The sequence below is a fragment of the Chinchilla lanigera genome, unplaced genomic scaffold (assembly GCF_000276665.1).
Source record: "Chinchilla lanigera isolate Chin_1 unplaced genomic scaffold, ChiLan1.0 scaffold00007, whole genome shotgun sequence".
Taxonomy (NCBI): Eukaryota; Metazoa; Chordata; class Mammalia; order Rodentia; family Chinchillidae; genus Chinchilla; species Chinchilla lanigera.
In genome coordinates this window covers 26,157,440-26,182,249 of record NW_004955408.1, presented here as the reverse complement: position 1 = coordinate 26,182,249, position 24,810 = coordinate 26,157,440, and the positions used below count along the sequence as shown (strand labels likewise).

At 43.4% G+C, this 24,810-nt stretch overlaps 1 long non-coding RNA gene across 1 annotated transcript in view; it reads right to left on the bottom strand.

The window, feature by feature from the left end:
* LOC106147511 overlaps positions 1-24,484 on the bottom strand; it is a 90,676-nt gene extending 66,192 nt beyond the window's left edge. Inside the window, exon 1 of the long non-coding RNA XR_001232437.1 lies at positions 24,358-24,484. This is a non-coding gene — a long non-coding RNA (uncharacterized LOC106147511). The remainder of the gene's footprint in view (positions 1-24,357) is intronic.
* Between the last annotated feature and the right edge of the window lie 326 nt (positions 24,485-24,810).

Genomic DNA, 24,810 nt, shown 5'->3' with positions numbered 1-24,810 from the left:
GCTGCTGGGCAATATCCCAAGTCAGCATGCAAAACTGATCAAACAATGTAAGCACAAACCAATCCTTTCAATAAACTAAAAGAAACTAGTAGCATAATAATCTTAGCTATCTTGTGTGTGTGTGTGTGTGTGTGTGTGTGTGTATTTATATATAATGTTTTTCTTTTCCCTTCCTTCTTTTCTCCTTTCCCCCATCCCAGTTGTACTTTACTTTTGAGCAGTTTCTTTCCCTTTCACAATATCTATTGTAGATTTTGGATCTTATTTACTCTTTCAGTTTCTTGCACTAAATTTATACATGTGGGTTTGATTTATTTCGCTTGTGAATATGGTCTCTAGTTGCATCCATTTACCTATAAAAGTCTTCAGTTTATCCTTCTTTATACCTGAGTAATACTCCATTGTATAAAAATATCACATCTTTTTTATCTATTCCTTGGTCGATAGGCATTTGGGTTGTTTCCAAGATTTAGCTATTACAAATTGTGCTGCTATAAATATGGGTGCTCATGTATCACTGTGGTATGATGTTTTTAAATTTTCTGGGATGCTATCCAGAAGGGGAATAGCTGGGTCAAATGGGACCTCTAATCCTAGTCTTTTCAGGAATCTCCATACTGATTTCCACAGTGGTGGTACCAGTCTACACTCCCACCAAAAGTGGAGAAGGGTTTCTTTTTCCCCACATCCCCTCCAGCATTTGTTATTAGCTGATTTCTTGATAATAGCCATTCTTTCTGGGGTGAAAAGGAATCTCAGTGTTGTTTTAATTTGCATTTCTCAAATGACCAATGATATTGAACATTTCTCCATACATATATTTTCCATTTGTATTTCTTCATCTGAGAAGTATGTATTTATCTCAGGTACTCGTTTTTGTATTTGGTCTTTGAATTTGGGGGGACCTCATCTTTTTCGATTCTTTACATGTTCTAGATAGAGGTCCTTTGTCTGAGGGACAATTGGCTAAAATTCTTCCCACTCAGTGATTTTTCTTTTTACTCTGTTGGTGATTTCCTTTTTTTTTTTTATACTGGGAATCGAACTCATGACCTCATGCTTGCCAGGCAGGCACTCTACCACTGAGCTATAGTCCTGGCTCTGGTGATTTCTTTTGATGTGCAAAAACTTTTTAATATGATGGGACCCCATTTGTTGATTCTTTGAAGTACTTCCCATGCAGTTTGGGTTTTGTTTATGCACTCTCTGCCTACGCCTGTGTCTTCTAGATTTCCATCTCCTTTCTCTCCCAGTAGATTTAGTGTTTCTGTTTTAATATTAGATCTTTGATCCATTTTTACTTTAGTTCAGTGTGTGGTGATAGATATGGGTCTACTTTTAGTCTTTGGTATGTGGAAAGCCAGTTTTTCCAGCACCATTTATTAAAAAGTCTATCTTTTTTCCAGTAAATATATTTGGACAAAGATAAGGTGGCTGAGTATGTTTGGGGTTGTTTCTGCATCTTTCAATCTGTTCCACTGATCCTCAGGTCTGGTTTTTTTTGCCATTACCATGCTGATTTTATCACAGTAGCTTTGTAGTATAATTTCAAGTCAGGGATTGTGATGCCGCCTGCCTTGCCTTTGTTGTCCAGTGTTGGCTTTGCTATTCTCGGTCTCTTCTGTTTCCAAATGAATTTTAGGAATGTTTTCCCTTGGATATTAAAATCTGTGAGTAGGCATTTTGATCAAGATTGAATTAAATCTGTGTAACAGTTTTGGGAGTATGGTCATTTTCATAATGTTAGTGCTTCCAACATGAGCAAGGAATATCTTCCCATTTTCTGATGTCTTCTTCCATCTCTTTTTTTCAGAGTGAAGGAGTATTTTTAATGGTCCTGGCTTCAGAATTTCTAGGAAATGGTTATGATTAGCATATTTAGCTTGGGAGATTGTCTTCCACCAAATCAAGAATCTAGCTGATTGGAGAGGAAGTGAACCCTATGTTTGGTTTAACCAGGTTTACATTTCCATCCTGGCCCCTTTATCTTTGCATGTGATAAGAGGAGGTATAGCAGCCTGTCCTCTGGGAGTCTCAACCCCTCTTCCCCAGTACTAGGGATGGAACCCAGGGCCTCACACTTGTTAGGCAAGTGCTCTACCACTGAGCTGCAATCCCAGCCCAAGCCCTGCGTATTTGTCTTACTTGCTGCAATCTCCAGAACCTTTTAAGAACTCAGTGCCTAACAGTAGGTGAGACAACGTGGAAGGAAAATTGCTCCAACTGAAATGTGGTTAAAAATTAGGCTAATCTCTTCCAGGACTTTCACCGATGGACTCTTAAGAGTTTGGGCAACATGAACAGCTAAGTTCACATTTTAAATATCTGAGACATTTTGATCCTTGTGTCGTCGTATGCAGGTGGCTCCTAAGCTCTGTCTTGAAGGCAAAAGATACCAGTTCTCTTCTCACTGATGCTTGGGAATCAGCAAGATGCTTCTTCCAAGGGGCTTGAAGAAAGAAAAATAATTTCACTGATGTTAAAATTATCTCCTTTCTGCACCACCACTATCCCGCCTTCTACCTTCAAGGCAAGTTTAGAGCACTGACACCCTCTTGTCCTCTTACTAGCAGTGGGCTGCGAATGTAGCTCTGTGGTAACATGTGCAAGGCCTTGGGTTCAATCCTCAGAAAAATCTTATTAGCTAAATAGAACTGTCTATATATCATTCACTATAACATAGTAGTTTGGATATTAAAAACCAGAGAAGGAATCTCTGGATGTCACAAAATCAAGGGGTTACCCTGAACAGACCAGGGGGCGGGGATCTGTGTGGAATAAGAGAATACAAATACAGCTGCCACGTGCCCCAAATATTCTTGGACCATTTAATCCACATGTAACAAGGGAGTGCATAACTATTAATGACCAATATAACTACTAGTCAATTATGACGATGGTAACTATGCTTTTGAAATTACCCTGGGAAAGGATGACCAAGGCAATTTTTTATTCCAGCTCAGGAGAAATGGGATGCCAGCTGGGGCTAATAAGAGCTTTCATTAAAGCCCCAAATTTCATCCAGCACTACGAAGAAAGCCCTCTCTGTCCTGTGGCCTGCCTGGCCCTGACATGGCTGCTGCTTTTTAACAAGAACTGAAAGGTGGCGAGACAGACAGTTCTTGCGTTGGCACCAGGAAAAACTGCCCTCTGAAAAGGCAGTGATTATTCTCGAGGGCACAGAGTGAGGAGTTTCGTTTCCTTTGCCCCTTGGTCTCCAAGAGTCTAGGCTCCAGGGCCTGTGATGAGCAGCACCGGGACCTGCTGGAGCCAGCTGGAAGCTGCACATGACCCGGGGCAGAGGGTCTGAGCAGGGGAGGACACACCAGGGCATTTTGCACAACTGGCTAGGAAGGAGACAGAGGAAGAAAAAGATTACAGTTTCTGTACAAGGGGCTGTGTGTCCTTCCTGCACTTCACTTTCCCAGGAGCTGCTGTGAGGATGGTCACTAATATTTACCCCTGCCAGCGTTTCTACCCCGGAGTCTTGTTTACCCAAGCAGTGGCAGCTTATGTAGCCCTGCCCACCTCTTTCCTCTGCTCTGCACAACCCCTCAGCTGCTGCCTCCTGCCTCAGTTTCCCTCTTTATTTCCCCTTTTCTCTTCTCTCTTTCTTTTGTTATGGAAAAACTACAGAAGGGTCTCTTACTTAAACACCTAGGAGAACAGTCTAAGAATTTCAGGGTTTATGGGAGTCAGAATTCCCTTTTTCTTTTGAGTTCTAACATGAAGAACTGGAGGCCCACTACCTAAACACAGATCCAAGTCTCAGCAACATTCAGTGGCTCTCACACAGGTGTTTACTTTGTCTTCCTTCCCATTCCTCCTTCCCCCTCCCCACTTCCCCTTTATAGTCTTCTTCCTCCTCTTCTCTTTCCTTGTCTCTCTCTTTCTTTCCTTCTTTTTGGCAATGTGTGGAGACATTTTTGGTTGTCATGACTAGGGTGGGGCATGCTACTGGCATCTAGTGCACAGAGAAGGAGGCTGATGAACATTCTATACCAACCACAGGCAACAAACAATCAGCCCACCCAAAGTGTCAACAGTGCAGAAGTCGAGAAATGCTTGAATAATGGCTAAGCAAGCATCTAATGACCTCCCAAAGACTGGCCTCCTGGAAGACTGTGTGTAGAAGGTGTGTAGAAGACTGTGTCTGAAGGTGCCTTCCAGCATGGAGACCTAAAGCAGAAAGCAAAGCCAGGTAGAAGCAGAGCCTGGCACCTGCACAGTAAGTGAAGCTAGGCATCCCACTCCACAGTGCCACTACTAGCTAATCATGTTGGCTGCTCCAGAGACAGGAAAGCAAGACAGTAAGACCAGCAGAGCAGGCTATAGAAGCTACTCCTTGTCTAGTGCATCCTGCAGGGGGTAGGAAATTGCTCTTGAGTCAACAGAAAAAAATTGGGGAGCAGAAGATAAGGGGTCCTCTGTAAGCTTGTTCAGATTGTCTGATAAAGTCCAATCTGATGGACTCAAGGAGCTCCTCAACTTGTGATGGGCTACACTAACCCCATTTTAAGTAGAAAGTATTCCAAGTTAAAACGCATGCTAAAGCATGTTAAAGCACAGAGTACTGTAGTCAGCTGTTTCCCCTCATGATTGATTGCAGAACTCATTCCAACAGCCCAACAGAGAGGAGTGTGCTGCCCATGCTAACCCAAGCAAGGGTCAAAACTCAAAAGGCAGTTTCTACAGAAGGCATATCAGCACGTTATTTCATGTCCTTGTAAGCTTGAAAAAATATAAGTGGAGCTATTGTAGGTCAGTGTCGATCTGTACTCCCAGATGGCTCCATTGTAGCCTAGATTTGGAAATGATGCCTCAACCATTACTGCATTTCCAGTTATTATTTGACAGTTGCATTCAAGGTTTCCCACCAAGTGCTTTGCAGAGTTTAATTCCAGTCATACCAGAAGACTATACAATTTTCATTCTCACTTCACAGAGAAGAAAACTGAGCCCTAAGAAATTAAATGATTTATCTGACCCCACAGAACAAGTCAATAGAAGAGCTGAGTTTCAAAGCCACATTGCCATAAGATAATGTAGAGCTTCTTTAGAAGCTGTATCTAAGAAGGACTAGTGACCTAGACTGGACCAGAAGACAATGTTCGCTGGATAGACTGATTCAGGGAACAGCAAGAGTAAGCTCTACAAGAACCTCAATACACTCATCTGGAAATATTTGAACTGAAGGCAGATAGACCCAAGATTTGTGCTCCATGGGGGTGATGGAGACGATGAACATGGACTCCATCAACAAGTCTCCCCAGTCCATGAATGTAAATTGCATCCTTTGGTTCTGTGGCAAGGGCCAGCGGTAATCTTGTAGAACTCATCAACTAAAAGTCACTCATTTTAATTTCAAACAATGGAGTTTATTTAGACCTCCCATAAATATTAAAGACTTGAGGACAGAGGACTACAATTTATTTAGCACCATATGCCAAGCACTTTGCTAGACCTAAAAATAGGTGATATCATTGCCTCTTCTGAAGTATACCATAAGGTTCCTTTAGAAAGGTTTTATGGACCAGGAAACTGTGCCTTACAGAAATTAAATAATTTGCACATCCAAGACCAAGCCAGTGGCATGGAGCCCTGGCACTTAACTATGCATGATGCCCTGATGCTTGGGGAGACTGGCCATTCTAAAAGGTACAAGAATGCTATGGACATTATCTCTTTAATTATCTCAGTAGAATTAAGATATACTATGTACAGGTACAAATTCCCTCTGATGAATGTGATCAATATGTATGACAAATATGTACTAAAAAAATAAAAGACTGACATGGAGACATAGTTCCACCAGAGCCACTGTCACAGATTATTCTCAAAGGGTCCTGCAACACTCTCTTGTGACCCTAAGTGCTTCTGTCTGAGAAAACCCTGAAGTACACACCCAGTAAGCCCGATTAGTGAGGCAGACTTTGGCTGTCACAAAGCCCACACACCAAGATGACTCTGGTCTCCATTTGCTGTCTTCAGGAGAAAGGCGTGTTCTTTCTTTGTTTTGTTTTTTTCTGTATTGACCCATTCTAAGGTCAGGAAATTCTTCCATATAGACACCCCCAGGCAGCTGCTTAAGCCAATTTCCTCCTCTCCTGTCCAGAGTAGAGATGAGGAACAGCTGGTGGCCACCATTTCAAAAATTCTTTTATAAACCTGAAGCCTCATTACATAATCTCCAAGTGAAATCATCCCAATGCTTCTAAACTTTGCTCAGAAGTTTCCTTCGCTATTAGCTGACTACTTTGGAACTTCTCGCTATCCTTTGTCAGGTGCAGAGACCAAAGTTGGGCGTGATACAGAGCCCATCATTCTGCAGGACAAGTGTCTGCTTACAAATGTTATCAGGGAGTGACTTCCTAGTAAAACCAACCAGGAGCACATGGTGATGGGGTGAAAACCTCAAGAAGGCCTGAGTACAACTCATGACTCCTCTTTCTCCTCAGACCTGTTGTGTAAGTTCAGGCAAATTGACTGGGTTTGGTTTCTTTATTTCCACAACAGGAGAAATGACCTTCCCATGAGGCACCACTGGGATAATGTAAGTTAAGTGCCTGACACCCAGTAGGGACATTATATCTGGTCACTGGTGTCACTTTACTCTTGCACTTCTCCCCTCCCCCACTGCAGTGTGGCTGCTTCACTATTCACAATTCTACTAAATCAAATAAGCAAACCAAGTCTCGGAAGTTCCTTGCTGGCCGTGTCTACTTTCTAAAAAGTGAATACAACATTCTTGATGCATCTAAAAAGGCTGGCTTTCACTTGGTAATGGGCTCTTACTGTTGGTGGGAATGGGGTCTGACTTCACAACCTGAGGGGTCTGTAAGTGAATTCATTTTCCTTATACACGTTATTTTTTTCTGAGAATTTTCTGTAAGATAATTTTCTCTGTGTTTTGATACACAATGTAAATGTATTTTGTTTGCAATTCCAAGAGTTTATATTCCCTCTCTGTAAATCAAGCTATATTAAGAGATATTTATAGTCTTAGAATATTTTTTATATTCCCTTTCGTATTTCATCTATTGATTATGCTGCTTTCTGTCTACTGACAGTGTATAGTAGAGCTGGGCTGCAGTACCACAACCTGCCCATAGATGGCACCAGCTCATATACATGAATAAATTTCACATTGTGTGGAATGAATTTAGCTGTGTACTTCTCTGTTTTGGAAAGCTCAAAAATTACTGAATAACCTTTCAGTAAAAGGTAGTAGCTAAACTAGGTTCCCACTTTCCAAAGCTCTAGTTGACAAAGCACTTTCATAGTTGATTTACCATGGGGATTTCTTGACAGATCTCCCCCCTACGACAAAATTTAGCCTCTTTCTTAAGATATTCTTGCCAAGATGCAGTCAGAAGTGTTCCAACAGCTCCTGGATCACATGTCAGCGAAACCTCCATGGGCTGTAAGACCCCAGGAAGCAGTGATTTTGTCATTAAGGGTTCAGGGTTGGCCCCCTGTTGAAAGAAGCTGGCCTCCTGCCTCCAGAACACAGTGCAATTTTTTCTCAGCCAGAGACAACTACCTAAGTCGTACACTGCCCACCAAAGCTGTCCAGGCAGGCAACGCTGTCTTGACTCTTTCCAAATCCTCCTCCACAGTTAGGATTTATAACTACAGTTGCAAGGCAGCTTGCAGCAAATCAAAGAGAGCTGGCACTGACAGCACTTGGAAGACCATCTTAACCAACACACTGCCTCCATCCAGGAGTGAGACTGAAACAAAGGTGGACTTCACTAGAAGCAATTTCTTCCCTGACCTTGGCAGCCAGGTGCAGGAGGGGGGCTGTGGTGAGTTAGACAGCAAAGTTAGCTGGTTGCTTTTTTAGTACACATTTAAGAGTGGCTTTTTAGAGGTGCTATGCAGGACTTTGTTTTAGTAGAAAATGCCAAGCTTCAACACAGCTTGATAAAAAATATTTCCATTCTCTATACCCTCCCTTTTCCCACTTGCATTAGCATTCCATCATCTTATTTCTACAAGATTTGCCAATCAAGCCACACTGGCTTGTCAAAGAGGAAAGAACATCAGGGATTCTGAAAAGAGAGGATTTTTTTTTCCCACAATTCCAGAGCCTCCAGCTGCTGTGAAAGCTTTGAAGCTCTGACTATATTTGTGTGACATAGAGTAAGACAATGGCAGGGCTCCTAAAGGCAGCCAGTTGTACACATGAGCACAGCTTAGCAGATGCATGGTAATTTATTCAGTTATCCCCTCACTCATTTACTCCACTGCTCAAGATAGCCCCTGCCTGGTGACAGTCTTCTTCTGTGGGCTAGGGACTCAGAGGCAGGAACACTCAGGTACTGTTTCAGTCACTGACTGCTGCACAGCAAGCCATCCCAACACTTAGCAACTTGAAACACCATGTGTTTCAAGTCCTGTGTCCCTTGGATCAGAAATTCAGACAAGATACTGCAGAGGTGGCTTCTGGATATCTGGAACCTCACCTGGGGAGACACAAAGCTCCAAGGTCCCTTGACAGCTAGAGAGTGGAGAACAGGAAGACGAAGCTGGCTGACCACAGCACCTGCACATGGCCCCACCTTGTGGCTTGGCTTGCTCCCAGCACAGCAGCCTCAGAGTAGCTATATTCTCTCCATGTGTCTTAGTCTATTTCCATTGCTGTAACAAAATACCTGAGACTGGATGATTTATAGTTGAAAAGTTTATTCTGGCCCACAGTTCTGGAGCTGATGAGGGCCATGAGCTGTTCTGAAGCCTGGTGGAAAGTGGAAGAACAACTGGGAATCCATGGAAGAAAGTAAATATAAAGTTGCCTTGTTTTATAACACCCTGCTCTCACAGTAACTAAGCCCACAGGAACAAGACCTCACTCATTTTGCACCTCTTCCAACACTGTGTTCTTGGCTTGGTTAACATTGTTACTCCATCAGCTCCTTTCATGGCATTTCTATTCTTCAAAATAGTTGAGATTGTGGACTTTGCCCTCTTGTACTCTGAGGCCACATCAGCCACACAAATACCACACTCATGCTTTTCTACAATTTCCTTCTTCAATTTAATGGCTATTTTCTTCAAAACCTTCTTACCAATCTTACCCTGCACTTTCTTTTTACCTTCTTTACTGCTCTGCACCTTCTTGTCGCCTTTATTACTGCTCTGCACTTCTGTTTTACTATCATGCTAGCTCTGCACTTTCTTTGGAGCCATGCTGGATTGAATAATACTGTACAGGACTGTACAGTACTGTATGTGCTAAAAAAAAAAAAAGCACCAAATAAACACTTCATAGCAAGTGTTCACAGGTCTGTCTGCAATCACAATCTCAACTAGAGGAAACAACGACCACTTGCCAGAGCAAAGAAGATGGCCATGTTCGTGTTAGTGTGGGAAGACTGTCACAGTTGTGTTTGTTTCCCTAAGCAAAATTTTGATGAATCTTTTTGTTCTCAAACCAAGTTGTTCATGTACAGAAACATTTGTGAACTACAGTAATACTATATTGGTAACACTGTATCTGTGAGAGCTCACAACTCAAATGTTTGTAAATTGAGGACTTACTATAATTGGTATAGGGGAAATGCTAGATGTCAGACATCCCGAGTTCATGTTCTCCAAAGTCGAACAATGAACCCTAAGGAACAACGGAGATCAAGATCAGGAGAATACACCAGAGAAAATGATTGAGGAATAGGAACGGGGAATAGAAATAGCTCCTGAGAGACAGGAAGGGTCTAGAATAGGCTGTGCAACCTCCCTCCTCTTAATGACCTAACTCTTGTTAAAAGCCCCGCCTCCCAACACAGCCACATTGGTGATCCAGTTTCAACATGAGTTTAGGGGGACAAACCACATCTAAACTAAAGCAACATGGAAATCCAGGGCTTGAAGTACAAGAATGCTAGAAAACAAAGAGGAGCTACATTCCCCTTTGGGATACAGCCTTGGGTGTGACCTAGGGTTACTTCACCATATGCTGTTGGTCAAAGCCATCACAAGCCCTGTATATATGTAAGGGGAGGGCATAGGGACACCATCTCTCCAGAGGAAGAGTCAAGTGTGATGGAATGTCTTGGTATAGAAATCTTTGGGGAGAAAGATTTGCTACCCACTGTTCATGGAAACAGAAGGATGTCACACTGCCATGAGCATTAGTCATCATCTATTCATTCATTCACTTCCTCGTGTGTAATTCATTCACTTGTGTGTAGCCAAGAAGGCAGCCACAGCCTCATCGATTCTTGAGATTATGGTATAAGTACCCCTCATTTGCTTTCTACAGTCCGGGAAAGCCCAAACACCACCAGGATTTCCAGTGTCCCCTTCTCCCTGCTTGCTGAGTCAGAGCTGAGCTCTGCAAATAGACAGGAAGCTCAGTCACTGGGGAGGGGGTGGCTTACATTGTGTACATACTTGTACATACAGCTTAAAACCTCGGAGATGTCTATTCTCTGTTATCCTTACCGACAGCTCCCAGCACACACGTACCCCACTGTGATTTCTCCCCCTTTCTGCCTGGCCAGCATCCACAGTTTCCCTGACTTCTGTAGGTGGACCCTTCCTCGGCTTAGACTATTTCAGACCTAGTGTGCTCCCTGCTAACTTCTCAGATGAGCTCCCAGGCATTGGTCACTACGCTGAGCAGGGTTCACAGTTTTCCAAGACTGTGCCCATCTGCCTTGGATCATATACACATTTTACCAAGTCCTAACTGTTTACTCGTTCTACAAATACTGATTGGGCATCTCCTGTGCACCACACATTGGATGGTGTGGAGGGCATAGGATTATATTCTATGCCTCTCTGAATTATGTTTTACTGCAGCTTTCATCCTATTGCTAGAGGATATTAAATGTGCTGCTCTGGTTGTCACTACACCGGTTGCCATGATGCAGCTGGCTCACTTCTATAATGGATTTTGCCATATACGGTGAGCTCTATTCCCCCCACTTTCAGTCAGGCACCTGGAAACCATCTTTATGATTTGTGCTGTAAGCATGTACCAACTGTGTTTTATTAGCTTCATATAAGTCTTTAAAATGACTCACTTTCTTTATCTTTAGTGACATAAAATTTTTATAAATTTGAAATTTTATATCACTGCCATAAATGGAAAACTATAAGCCTTTGCCATAAATAGAAGGCAACCCTAAAATTAAATTCAATTGTAAAATCACCCTGTGAAATTTTGACTAACTACAAAGATGAGCTAAGCCCACACAACGTAGGGCCTCTTGGACAGATAGTAAAGACAACCTAAGGCCGCTCTGAGATGCATTCCTTAGTGGAATCCAGATTATTAAAGAGAGAAGTGTGTTCTCCATGAAGGATATTGCACAGTTTTATGCCATCCCTGTGTACCACTTACAACTGTCTTGGGTACCACTAGTGACTTCCATTTAAATCAATCAGTATAGTCAGGTTCCGCTGCAGTAATATACAATCCTCAAATTTCAGCAGCTTAAAATACAAAACTTATTTTTGCCAGTATATGGTGTGGGGTGGCAAAGTACCAACTCATTATTGTGGTTCAGGGTCCTAGGCTGGTGCAGTAACCATCTTTAATGTTTAGGGTTGCTGTGTCAGAAGGAAGGGTCAGAACGTTATAAACATACCTTGGCTCTTAACAAGCCCACCCAGCATGACTACTCACCACTTCTTCTCACTCTGGCCATGGCCAGAGGGACTCACATGGTCAGTCCTGACTTTACCTGGGCAGGAGGTACAATCCTAGCTTGTCTTAGAAAGAGACACAATGGAATATTTGTGAACTGCCACATTCACTCACACATATCTCCTGCCCTGAGAGCACTGCCCCCAGAGAGCTGGGTCCATTCCACACTATTCCACACCCAACAAGCCAGGCCCTCACCATCCCATGACCATGACCAGGTTCCATACCTGCCTCTGCTCCCATGGATTGCAATGTCCTCTCCCTGCCTCCTATGCCACTGACCCTTCAAGAATCTACCTGTTCCTGAGGCTTTCTCAGTCTCCCAAACTGAAAATGGTGTGTGTGTGTGTGTGTGTGTGTTTCACTCTCCATGGGTGATGTTCTAGATTGTCAGAGTGAGAAAGCATGAGTTCCTCTAGTTCCAGCAGGGATTCTCAACCTCAGCACTCCTGTCATTGCTGTAGGGGGTGTCCCATCACAGTAGGTTTAGCAGCATCCCTGACTTTTGTGTATTAGATGCCAACAGCAACTCCTCCCTCCCACCCTCCAGTTATGACAACCAAGAGCACCACAAGACGTTAAATGCCACTTGGGAGGGAAGCCAAATTCCTCTCAGTGGAAAAACATCATTTACACAGTATCCAAGATAAATTAAATACTATGTCCCCCGTGACACTGAGAGTTGACAGCTGAAGGAGCTTGAGGAACCCAAGCTCTTGCCTCTCCCCTCCCCATCAGTATGTCTGGCACCAGTGCTTTGGGGGTCAGGCTGGATGCATAAATGAGGGAAATTTGACAGACTCATTCTTTCAAGCCATTTTCTGTGCCTATCAAACACTTTCAGAAAAACATATGTTCTTCCTTATTCGAAGAAAACAATCAAAAATTTAACAATCAACAACATAGACTTTTTGGTCTATTTTATTTTTTTAACTTTTTTTTCCAGTGCTGGGGATTAAACCAAGGGCCTTAACTCTCAATTACAGCCCAAATTCAGATTTTTTTTTAAAACTAGAGACAGGGTCTTGCCAAGTCACTAAATTGCCTGGGCAGAGCTCCAATTTGTGATCCTCCTGCCTCAGCCTCCTAGCATGCTGAGATTATAGGCATGTACCACCACACATAGATTATTTTTTTTAACTTTTAATATAGATAGGCAGACAAGAAATATTTCATTTTCTTGGCTTTCTACTATAAGAAAAAGAGTAGTGTTAATCCACTGACAACGGGACAATTGACAATAGTAAGACAGACAGTAGAGAACACTGGAGACTGTGTAAGAGTGGAGATTATGTGCCCCACGTGCCAGGCTAGGAATTGTAGCTGATTGTCAAGATTTTTAAAATGAGATCGTCTTAATCTGTATTCTGTTGCTATAACTAAATATCACAGATGAAGTAACGTATAAAGAGTAAAGGTTTAGCCTGCTTCCTCTTCTGAAAGGCAAGGAAGTTCGAGATGCAGCAGCATAGGTACTGACATCCTTTTTGCTGGAGGGAACTCTGCAGAGTCAGAGGCAGCACAGGACATTACATGGCAAGAAAGACTGTCCACTCTCAGGTCCCTCATCTTCTTGGAAAGCTGCCATTCCATTAGATTAGGGTCCCACCTTTACGACCTTATTTAACCTTAATCACCTCTCCAAAGTCCCACCTCCAAATGCCATTCTCTTAATACTTCACAATGGGTATTAAATTTTGCAACTTGTGGGTTGGGACATTTCAACCATAGCAAAGATGAAATTGATTTTGATAAGTGCTCTCTTGATTTTCAGAAGCTAGAAACTGATAAAAAAAATTTTTTAGTGTACAAGCCCAAAATATAGGCCACACCAAGTACCAAGTTCAGCTTTTGTGCCTTGCAGGTTTGTTGCCTGTACATTACACAAGAAACCATGCTGTAGATGTGTAGACATGCATTGTAACTGCAGCTCACAATCCACCCTGAGTCGGTTTGTCTAAGGAGCTTTTAACTCTTTAGAACCTCAGATATACTGGTATTTATATTTGCCCTCAGAGTGGGCCCAGGGACCTGGACTCTGAAAATGCCCCAGATGATTCTGATGTTGTAGACCACTTGACAGCCTTGGGAACCACTGTGTCAATACCCTGTTCTGCTCCTACCCCCACCAGAATGTGATCTTGGCTGAGAGGCCGCATTCATTCATTCATGTTTCCCAGTGCCAGCATGAACCTAGCACCACATGGGTACTCTTTAAACACTTACTCATTCAAACTGAATCACCAGGAAGGTTGAATAGTAATTGCTTCCAGGCTTTTCTCTTGGACCACATTTTTCAAAAAATCTCTCTGGTATTTGGTTGCAACATTCTTCTATCAACTCCAAGGTTCCTTGGAAGAAAGATGGTTGTGGTGGGCAGGGGGAGGTAATGGTGGGCAAGTCCCATTACTGCCATATTAAATAAGATGAGAAGGTCGGTGATGAGGCCTCAGTTCCAGGAAGGCCAGACGGACTTAACTCCTGCCAAGCCCTTGCTCCCAGACAAGCCTTCCTCAGTTCCTGAGAGGACAAAGAGGTGGGGGTGGCTGCTCGCACTGGCTTCCCTGGGGAGAATCACTTCTGTAGCATCAGTCACTGAATCATGCAGATTCCAAGTCTGCTCACATTTCCTGCTAGTGATCCCACATCTGGAGCCTCTACAAGACAAAGAGGCAGATATGGACACATGAGAGTGTCTATCACAGCACTATTTGATATTATGGACAAGACCTAAGTGTCCTTCAGCGGGACACAGACGGAATGGACTACAGTCCACCTCCACAGCCAGGGGCCAGTGAGGCTTCCCAAGGACAGGAAGGACTGCCCACTCAAAATAGGTCATCTTTGTCACAGCAGCTCACTCGTGTTCTCCACGTGCGATCACTGCACTCACCAACACATTTGTCTCTGTGATCCTTCTTGTTGATCTGAAAATTAATTATAATTTTCCCAGAGAAAATCTCCAGTGCATGCTTTAGGAAAAGATTAGTAGGTACTAATCTTGAAAGATGCTCATGAGATAGCACTAAGGGACATGGAAATTCCAACACTGTACGTGTGACACAGAGTTCCAACAGCAAGAAGAGGACATCTCAAAACCATAAAGGGGTGAAAGCAGCATTTTGAAAGGGTCAGGTACCACACTGGGGCAAGGAAGAAGGAGGCAGCGGGGGCTGTGAAGCACTCAGGAGGCAGTGACAGCAGGAAGCCAGTTAACCTTTGGCCTCAGGGATCAGGGAAGGACATAGTTGTCAAAGTTCAGTAGTACTGGGGCTGTAGAAGGGTCCAATAGGTCTGTGGCTGCAGAACTGGGCCACTTTGAGAATCACACAGGAGATAGGACAGGAGCAGGAAGCGAGGGGGAGGAAACACCTTGGCCTCTTTCTGCTCCTGTCTTCTACCTCCAGGCAGAACCACCACTGGCCAATGCATCAAAAGGCCTGAGGCCATGGGAGCAGGTGTGTGCCATCTATGGGAACCACCTATCTGGACAAAGGGTAGGCAAGGAAAAGAGAATATTCCAGGGCCGCGGGAGAGGGGACAGACCAAGGCCACCAGAGGTGTGGTTTGACCCCATTTGTATAAAAACTACATACATGCAGATGTTTCATGCACATGCAACTACCTGAAGACACACAGGGAACTGCACCTGCAGAGGCTTCCTCTGGGGCTTGGGATGTGGTACAGGATGGATGTGAGGGGCAAGGAGGGCTCCATTCCATGCACTGCAAATCTTTCACAGTGAGCAGGTATTTTTAGAATGAAAGTGTTACACTAGGATATAGCTCAGCAACAGAGCACTTGTTTAGCATTCTGAGGCCCCGATTCCATCTCCAGCACTACGCACACATACACACACACACACTGAATAAAAGGTGTCATCCATAAGAAACATCCTAAGGAAATGAAGACCCAGAGCAACGGTTAAACTTGAGTGATGAGGAGTGGAGAATCATAGAGCAGTGTGATAAACGATAATGTGGCCAAATGGTAATGAACTGGGGGAAATTTAGAAAAAAAAAAAAAAAGAAAGAAAGAAACAGTGTCATCCTTAAATCTACAGTTCTGGGCCCCAAGGATACCAAGATGAGGACACTGCTGACTGTGTGGACCAGACGACATTCCTGTGAGAGATTCCCAGAGCTGGGTGGGGAAAACCACAGAGACAAAGGCTTGGAGGTCAGAACATGCACAGGAATGGCCCACAGAGAGCCATGGCAGTGCTACAGGGTGAGAGCAGGCAGGGCCTGGGGCCAGGAAAGACCAGTCCCTGACCCTGAAGGGCCTCAAATTCTGGAAGGAGGGATTCTTTCCGCATAGATGATCTGGTGCTGCTGGATCAGACAGATGGGGGCCTAATTCCCAGTTCTGCCACTTGGCTATGGCCCAACTTATGCTTCTCTAAGCCTCAGCTTCCTCATCCATAACCCTGCCCCTTGAAGGGTTGCTAGAAGGATTAACTGAGACGTGTGCACAGCCCATGGTACCTAACAAGCCCTCAATAAATCACCACCTTACTGTCATCTTTGCTGTCCCTACAGGCCAAGCTCATGGTGAACACTGACCTGGGGTCCATCTGCTTGACTGGGATCCCAGGGCAATTGAGGTGAAAGCCCCAAGGTCCCTCTCACTGGAGGAAGTCAACATTGTACATTGGATGGTCACACAATGTCCCCCTCACCCCAGCCAGCTGTCTGACAGCCTGTAAACAGATGGCGGGCGGGTGGCCAGTGAGATTGTGCAGATGGCACTGAGGAAATCCAGCCGCACTTTTGGGGAAGCAAGTCAGAGGCAGGCCATGCAGATGGGGAACCCGAGGACATCCATGTCCATGACAGGCAGCATACCCAAGGAGGCCTCCGAGAGAAATCATGAGATGTACCAGACCATGATGTACCATGCCAAGAACTATCTCCACCCTCGATTTCCATGGCTTGGTGCCACAGAGACATTGCAGACTAAAGGAGGTCACCCTAGCAGAGTTTGCAGCATCAGCTATGTCGGCCCTCAGGGGTCTGGGATCTTAAAAGCTGTTATCTTCTCGACTCCTTCCGAGTCCTTGCCTGGCTTCTCAGCTCTTCTCTGCTTCCTTCATGCCTGTGTTCCTGCTCCACAGCCCCAGGGGCAGACACAGCCTGAAACACATGGGAACATAAGCATGGAGCCTCTACCCATTTGCTAGGGCTGGAAGGATAGAGAATGAAGCCAAGGGTGGTAGAGGGTCCCAGGGCTCAGGCTCTGCCTTGGACCACTTTGGCTGTTGCCACCTGAGCTGCCACTGTCCCCAAGGTCTGGTTTCCAGTTCTTTCCTCTTGTTCCTTGAACAGGCCAAAATCTCCCAAGACTCTGGGTTAGGACTTCTCTCTTCTTACCTGGATGAATCTTTCCCTTCTGCCAAGCGCTAAGCAGATATCGTGCTCTCTGAAGGCTTTTTTTAAAGAGTTAACAATTCTTTCTTTGGGGCTACACAGCACAGCTGGTATGGACCTGCTCTTCAGTGCTTACTATATTCTTCTGCCATGGTGGAAATATACACACACACCCCAACTTTCCTCATGTTCCATTCTAAATATAAAAAATTTCAAAATAGTGACTTTTAAAGGTTAGGAATGGGTCAGAGAAGATAAAACCAGGCCGAGATTTAATCAGGACATGCTTATGGATATATTTAATGACTATACAGGATTCCTTTAATATGTAAAATTAATGCATGTTAATGCAAATAATAATAAAGTTGATTCCAAACCTTTACCTAAGAAGATGGGACTTTTGATTTTCACCATAGATTGTCAAGACCATTCAAAGAAAACTTAGGTTCATACTAACTAATGCCAAGACTGATACTCATTGTAATGTCACCCATCACTTCTAACAATGCGAGCAAAGCTGTACAGCTGTGATAGAAGCACTTTTGCATGCATTTATCCAATCCTCGGAATAATACCAGTGGGAGGTGATTTTTGCTATCCTGATTTTATAGATAAGAAACCTGTAGGCCTGAAAGGAAAGGTGACTTTCTCAGTCACCCAGCTAGTCATGGCAGAGCTGGCTCTCAAATCTTGGTGAGACTCTACACGATGACATCACTTCCCGAGACCTCTGCTCCAGGGCTCGCTTGCTCTCCGTAATGAGCATCCTCCCTGCTCACTGTCATGTCTATGCCTTACCTGCTGAACTTGCACAAAGCCAGTCCTCGCCAGCTCGTGTGGAAAAACAGTAATCCTCCAGGAGGCTGTCCCTCCTAGTCTTCCTACTCTGCTGCCCACTTCTGCTGCTTGCAACGTTTATTATCTGTTGCCACTGGAAAGTTTTTGGTCCCCATGACTCCTGAGATCATGCAGGTCTTCAGTGCAGATCTCTCCAGCAATGTTCCAACATCACTGGCAGCCTTTCCCAGGAGCCAGGGAAGACCATACTGACCAGAGTTTCCCTTCTGCTGCACCCCATGAGACAAGAGGGCTGAAGCAAAGACCAGCTGACTAGGGAATTCTTCTTTTTCTTTTTGTCACTTTTCTCCCATCCCTCCTCCCCAGCTTGGTAACCATCACTCTATTCTCTGTTTCTGTGAGTTTGACCTTTTTAAGATTCTCAATATCAGTGAGATAACAGTAGTATTTATATTGTGGTGCCTCACTTATTTCACTAAGTATAATGTCCACCAGACTCATCCATGTTGGCACAAATGATAAGATTTCCTTCTTATTTTAAGCTGGGCTCATGCCACAATGTGTGCATACAGCACTTTCTTTATTCCTGCATCCTTCACCAGCAGTACCTCAGGCTGATCCCTCATCTTGGCATTGTGAATAGTGCTGCAATGGCCATGGTAGTGCAGATGTCTCTTCCACATGCTGATTGTATTTCCTCTGGATCTATACCCGGAAGTGGGGTTGCTGGATCAAAGAGTAGCTCTGCTTTTAATTTTTGGAGGAAACTGCACACTGTTTTCCATCACGACTATACTAATTTACATTCCCACAGCAATGTACAGGGTTTCTTTCTCTCCACATCCTCTCCAACATCAGTTATCTTTTGTTTAGTTTTTACAAAAGCTACTGTTATAATTATGAAATAGTATCACATTGTGGGTTTTTGGTTTTTTTTTTTTTTTTTTTGGTTTTTTTCCGGTACCAGGAATCGAACTCATGACGTTGCACTTGTCAGGTCGCGCTGTGCCACTGAGCTAAATCCCCAGCCCCCATATTGTGGTTTTAAACTGATGATTAAGGAAATTGAGCATTTTTTCATATACTCACCATTTATCTGTCTTCCTTTAAGAAGTGTCTATTCAAGTCCTCTTCCCCCTTTAAATCTGATTCTTTGTTTTTTGCTATGAAGTTGTTTGAGCTTCTTGTGTATTTTGAGTATAACCCCTTATCTGATGTGTGTTTGTAAGGGGTATGAGATTCTGAATTGTGATTCTGAAGTTTGGCTGCTTAGGTCAGAGTTCTGACCTTCTACCCTTGAAACCTTAGGTAAGTATGTTCTGTTACTGAGCTTCATGCCTCTCCTTTACATGCCAGGGATACTAATATAAGCTACCTTCCAGGGATGTTTTCATGAGAAAAGGAGGGTTTTAATACAAAGAACTTACCATGAGTTCTTTTTTATAGTAAGTAGCTCTCAGATGCTAACTTACAGTATTAAACACAGCATTAATATGCAGGCGGTCCTCACAGTAGAATGGAAGAGGGAACTCAGAATAGATCATTTTGATGTGATCCATCAGTGCCAAGATGGAAAACATGGGAGGGAATGGTATTCCCCACATGGGCATGAGATGAGACTGCTCAGACAGGACAGCAGCAATCATTCTCAAGGATGGCACCTGCCACTTCACACTTACTGATCAATGCTTTGGGCTATTCTTTAATTGCTTCTCACCAAGATTCATTTGTCTCTTCCAATTTGAAGCCTTGCATTTTTCTCAACTATAAGGAATTCAGTGTCATTTATTTTTCCACTGCATTGTGCCCCTGACACTCAAGTTGCTTCACTGAAAGTTATGCTGTGACATTCTCAGGTACAAGTATTTCTTCTTTGCTATTTAGGAGGAGGAGGAGGATGGAGAGGAGGAGGAGGAGGAAAAGAACATGCTTTTATGCAGCATCTTCAAACATCAGACATATCACCTACATTTATTTCAACCCATGCAGTAGCTCTCTGACTTAACTATGTTTTCACTCCCATGACACAGATGAGAAAACCAAAAGTCAGAGGAAAGTTCCCCAAGTTGACACAACCAGAAGTGACACAACTAGGAAATCATCCCAGGTCATCATAGCCCCAAGTACCTCCCAAATGCCTAAAGCACATAAAAGCTACAACCTGAATGAAAGTTAAATCTCATAGTTAAGAATTAAAAAGAACACTGCGTTGTATTGAAGACATAAATAAGGCTGACAGTGGTTTGTACAGTCAGTTTCATCTAACTCTGTCCCACCCCATCTCTCTGCTCATCACTGATGTCAATAATCAATCCACACGCTAACAGAGTTGGGTTGCGTTGCCATTAGATTTGCTTCTCTAATCTGTATCCAAGAAGCCTAAATCCACTGCTTCCCTTCATTTCTCCCCACTCAGTTTGTCTCTGGCCTGGATACAGCACCTAAGTGCTGGAGATCACACCATATTTCTTGGCAGCTTCTCCACCTTGGCCTTCCCAAGGCTCTTCTCACCCACCACCTGCCAAACCAGGGACATGCCCCCAGAGGGGCAGAACTGACCAGTCAGCCCTACCAGACTCAAGTCAATAGAACTCACAGCCCAAGACTTAATTTAGAACTCCCACCCTCCCCACCACCATGTACCTTGGCACTTATGTCTGTGGTTATCTTTCTGGTGTGGGGATCTCTGCCAAGGTTATTTTAACGCTGACTGACACCTCTATCTATTCTGGGAGAGTATCTCTGGAGAGAAGCAGCATGTGCCCAGGTCCCAAGACCTCTGGAATGTAATATTGGCACATTGTAATATGGCACATTGGTTTTCTGGGTGGGAGCCTGTCTATTGTGTACTCTGCAGGGACCTGGAGCAATTTTTCTTCCTCTCATATGTCAGAGGGACCTGGATGTTCCCAGATTCTGCTGACACACATTTTGAATCAGTCAATCCATCAAAACAAACCATAAAAAAGTAATGAAAAATTGATATGTGCTACAACTTGGATGAATCTTGAAACATGGAAATGAAAGAAACCAGACACAAAAGGTCACACATTTTATAATTCTATCTACATAAAATATTCAGAAGAGACAAATCTATGAAGACAGAAAGCAGACCGGTGCTTGTCAGGGGCTAGGGAAGGAACAGTGAGAAGTGAAAGCTTGTCTTAGTACATTTTCTGTTGCTATGACAGACTACCTGAAACTTCATAACTTACAGAAGAAAGTTTATTAAAATCACAATTCTAAAGCAGGGCATGGTGGCGCATTTCTGTAATCTCGGCACATGGGAGGCTGAGGCAGGAGGATCGAAGGGAGTTCAAGGCCAGCCTGGGCTACATAGTGAGTTCAAGGCCAGCCTAAACTACACAGTGAGACCTTCTCTCAAAAAAAAAAAAAAAAGCAAACAAACAAAGGTCATAATTCTAGAGACTGGAAGTTCAAGAGCAGGTGGCTACATCTGGTGAGGTTCTCATGCTACGTCAGTACATGGGAGAAAAATGGAAGAGCAAATGGGTATGTGTGGCAGAGACAAAACACAAAAGGTTAATCCACTTAGTAACAAGCCCCCTCATGAGAATAAACCTGCTCTCATAAGGAAGGCATCAGTACTTCTCAAGGACCTAATTACTTCTACCAACATGAGTTTCAGGGGGAACAAACAAAATTAAAGCACAGCACTGCTTAAATGGTTTTCCCTTGGAATAATGACAGTGCTTTGAAACACTAAGTAGAGGTAGTGCTTTCACAATATTGTGAATGCACTAAATGTCACTGAATTGTATACTTTAAAGAAGTCTTCTTGTGCTATGTGAGTTTTCAATTTTAAAAATAGCCAGATCAGGGAAGAAAGTGTCTAATTTGAATGACAGTGTGATATATTATACATGCTTCATAATAAGTACAGTAAGAAATCCAAATCAAAGGCAGATGTATACAAAAGAGATAAAGAGTCCTGGGTATAGATAATACCCAAACTGGAAGCCTCTAGTGCTCCTTTGTATGAGGTGGCTAGAAATCCAATTTGAGATTCTTGACAGTGGAAGCAAGACAGAAGATTTGTAATTCTTTCAAAATTTATGGTGTTCAAAGAGTAGAATATGTTGAATAGTCAGAAAACGCTCTACTAAAGGTTGGAAGAATTTTCTCCAAGAGGTCCTCGAAGTGTTCCTTGTGGAATGTCACAGGTGTGGGCTCATGTTGATGAGGGAGTCTTATACAGGGGTCCTCTGTAAGCCATCGACACACCAAGGCTCAGACACCAACCCTCTCTGGAAAGAAGCAGCTTGGCAAGTGTCCCAGCCCTTCCTTTCTATGCTTATGAAGAAATAATCTCATTCAGAAAAGTGTGGAATCCATGGACTCCCCACAAATGCACAAATAGTACATCACACCATAATCCAGTTACTTAGTATTTGATCAATATCTACTGCCCCATTTAGGCCATAAGGACACAATGTCAGCGAACTACCCGAAATTTACCTTTAGAATGGGAGATAAACATTATTTTTTAAGTCACAAAAATATATAATCATGAATAATGTTTAATGTGGCATAAAAGCAGGGGAAGTTACATGCATGGATAACGGTGGACTGATTGGTCATGGTGGTGTCTAGAGGAAGGCTTCTCTTAAAATCATGATGTTTCAGATGAGGTGAGGTCAGAAGGAAGTTAGACTAGGCAGAGCAAAAGAAAGGAAGACATCCAGACAAAAGCGAGGAGTCCAGAGCATGTGCCAAGAAGCGAAGGAGGGCCAGCATTACAGAGGCAGAGTGAAAAGAGACAAAGAGGCAAAAGGAATCAATCATGACAAATTAAAGAAGAAGAAAGGAATATGGAGGCCCAACTAATATCTGTCGGTCCTGCATGAGAAGGATCACACAGATGGCCACGCATTGGGGAAAGAAGGCAGTTTTAAGGACTGAGGGATGTTCACATATCAACCCCTACAAAGATTTCAGAATGAAACAGACTCTTGTCCTGCTGGTAATACTGACCTGGAGGGTTCTCACTTTTGCCTAGGGAAGCTTTCCTAGCTATATCTCATTGCATCTTAGGCATGTATACCCAGGGTGATGTCAACTTTTCTTCAGTGTTTGCTTCCAGTATCTGCAGGATCTTTCTTCATATTCCAGGAAGCCTGCAGAATGCTTTGGCTTCAATAGCTACCTTTTATTGAGCCTCTGACACACATTAGGCCTTTCAGATACCACAAGAGCCATGTGAGACAGATGTTATTGACCATATTTTAAAGATGAGAAGGCTGAAGCTGAGAGAAGCTGGACTCAGAAAGTGAAAGATCTAGACACAAGCTCAGGTCTTCTTGACCTCTCAGGCTGCTGCTTCTTAACCACAGTTTCTTGATTATCTGCCTCATGACCCCTGAAGTCACCTATAGTATTCCTGCAAGGCTCACAATCTTAGGTCTCATCTACAGCTCCAACTAGCTGAAAGATTTTTAAGAAAGGCACTGGATTGTCCTTTCCTTTTAAAATGAAGGAACTGTCCGATTTAGGGTTCTTAAAATGCATTCCTCAACCCTTTAGTCCCTCAAGATTCTCACTGAGAAAGTGATCCCATGGTCAAATCTATTGTGGAAACCCTAAATAAGAATCTCCCTCATGGTGATTGGCAATGTGGTTGACCCTCCAAAAATCCTGGCAATAGGAATCTGACTGTTATAGTTTGTGTCTGGATGTGCCCCCTGCCCCCAAAGGCTCGTGTGGTCATGAGGGGGTAGACTTTTTGGAGGTGGCTGAATCTGGAGTTCATGATTGGTTCATTGTCTAGTGCTGTGATTGGTGATATGAGTGCTGCACCTGCTCTGGGACAGGTGGCCTGCATACAATAAGGGAGGGAAAGAGGCTTGTTCCTCCCTTTTGCCCCTTTTACTCTTGCCCCTTTTACTCTTGCTGCTTTGGCTGCCATAAACTGTTGCCCCTGTGCCACACCACCCTGCCTTGGAGCCAACTGATTACAGACTGGAACCTCCACAAACTGTGGGCTTAATAAACCTTGCCTTCCTTCATTTTGGGCATCAAGTATTTTGTCTCAGCAATGAAAAAAAAGGAACCAAAACACTGACCTCACAGTCTCACAGCTCCCATACCTATTTGATAACAGAATCATTCTAGTGTGCTGTTCCTCAGATCATCCCAGGAAACATGTGTTTCAAGTCATACTTTGAGAAGCACTAAGCAATTGATTCCTAAGCAATCGACATAAGCAATCGATTCCTGATTGCTGCCTTACCATAACAGGATGACAAAAAATGTATATGGTCAAGATAAAGAGATCTGCTGTCTTCTTGGGTGGGGTTCATGTTGGTGTACCTCAAGGACAAAGCTCAGCACCCATAGAATGATTGTCTCTTGAATATTGCTGTGAACAACTCAGTTTCCTTAAGTTTACTGAAAAAAGAATTTTACTATTGAAATAATTTAAAAGGAGCCAGTGGAAATTTAAGGAATTTGTTAGGCCTCAGGAAAAAAGCACACTAATTAGTGCCTTCAACATAACACACAGCAAACTCTGACCAGGTTACAGGATGGTCCATGTGGTTGGGGTGTAGTGCTGCGCTTTCCTCAGCAGAAACCAGACATTGGCAGCATCTTTAGAATCTCTCATATTTCCCTTGAGGAGGGCTGGAGAAGGGCTTCTTGCTTCACCTGAGAAAAGATTAAAAATATTTTAAAAGGATGTTCAAAATAGATACACAGAGAATAAAGGACACAAAGGCCAGGGAGGGTCTGCTGGTGTAAAATTATAGATGTGTCTTTGTTCGATACTTTTTTTTTGCTCTCTATTTCCTAAAATATTTTCATAATAAAGACCTAAACCCCACCCTTCTTCTGACCTTTATCTCCACTCTTCAGCATAGGGCAATAATGGATAGCATCTGCTGAGTGGCTGTCACGTGGCAGACACTATGCTAAGTGCTTTTTACACTCTACTAGACTCGGTTATCATCACTAACATTTCTGCAGATG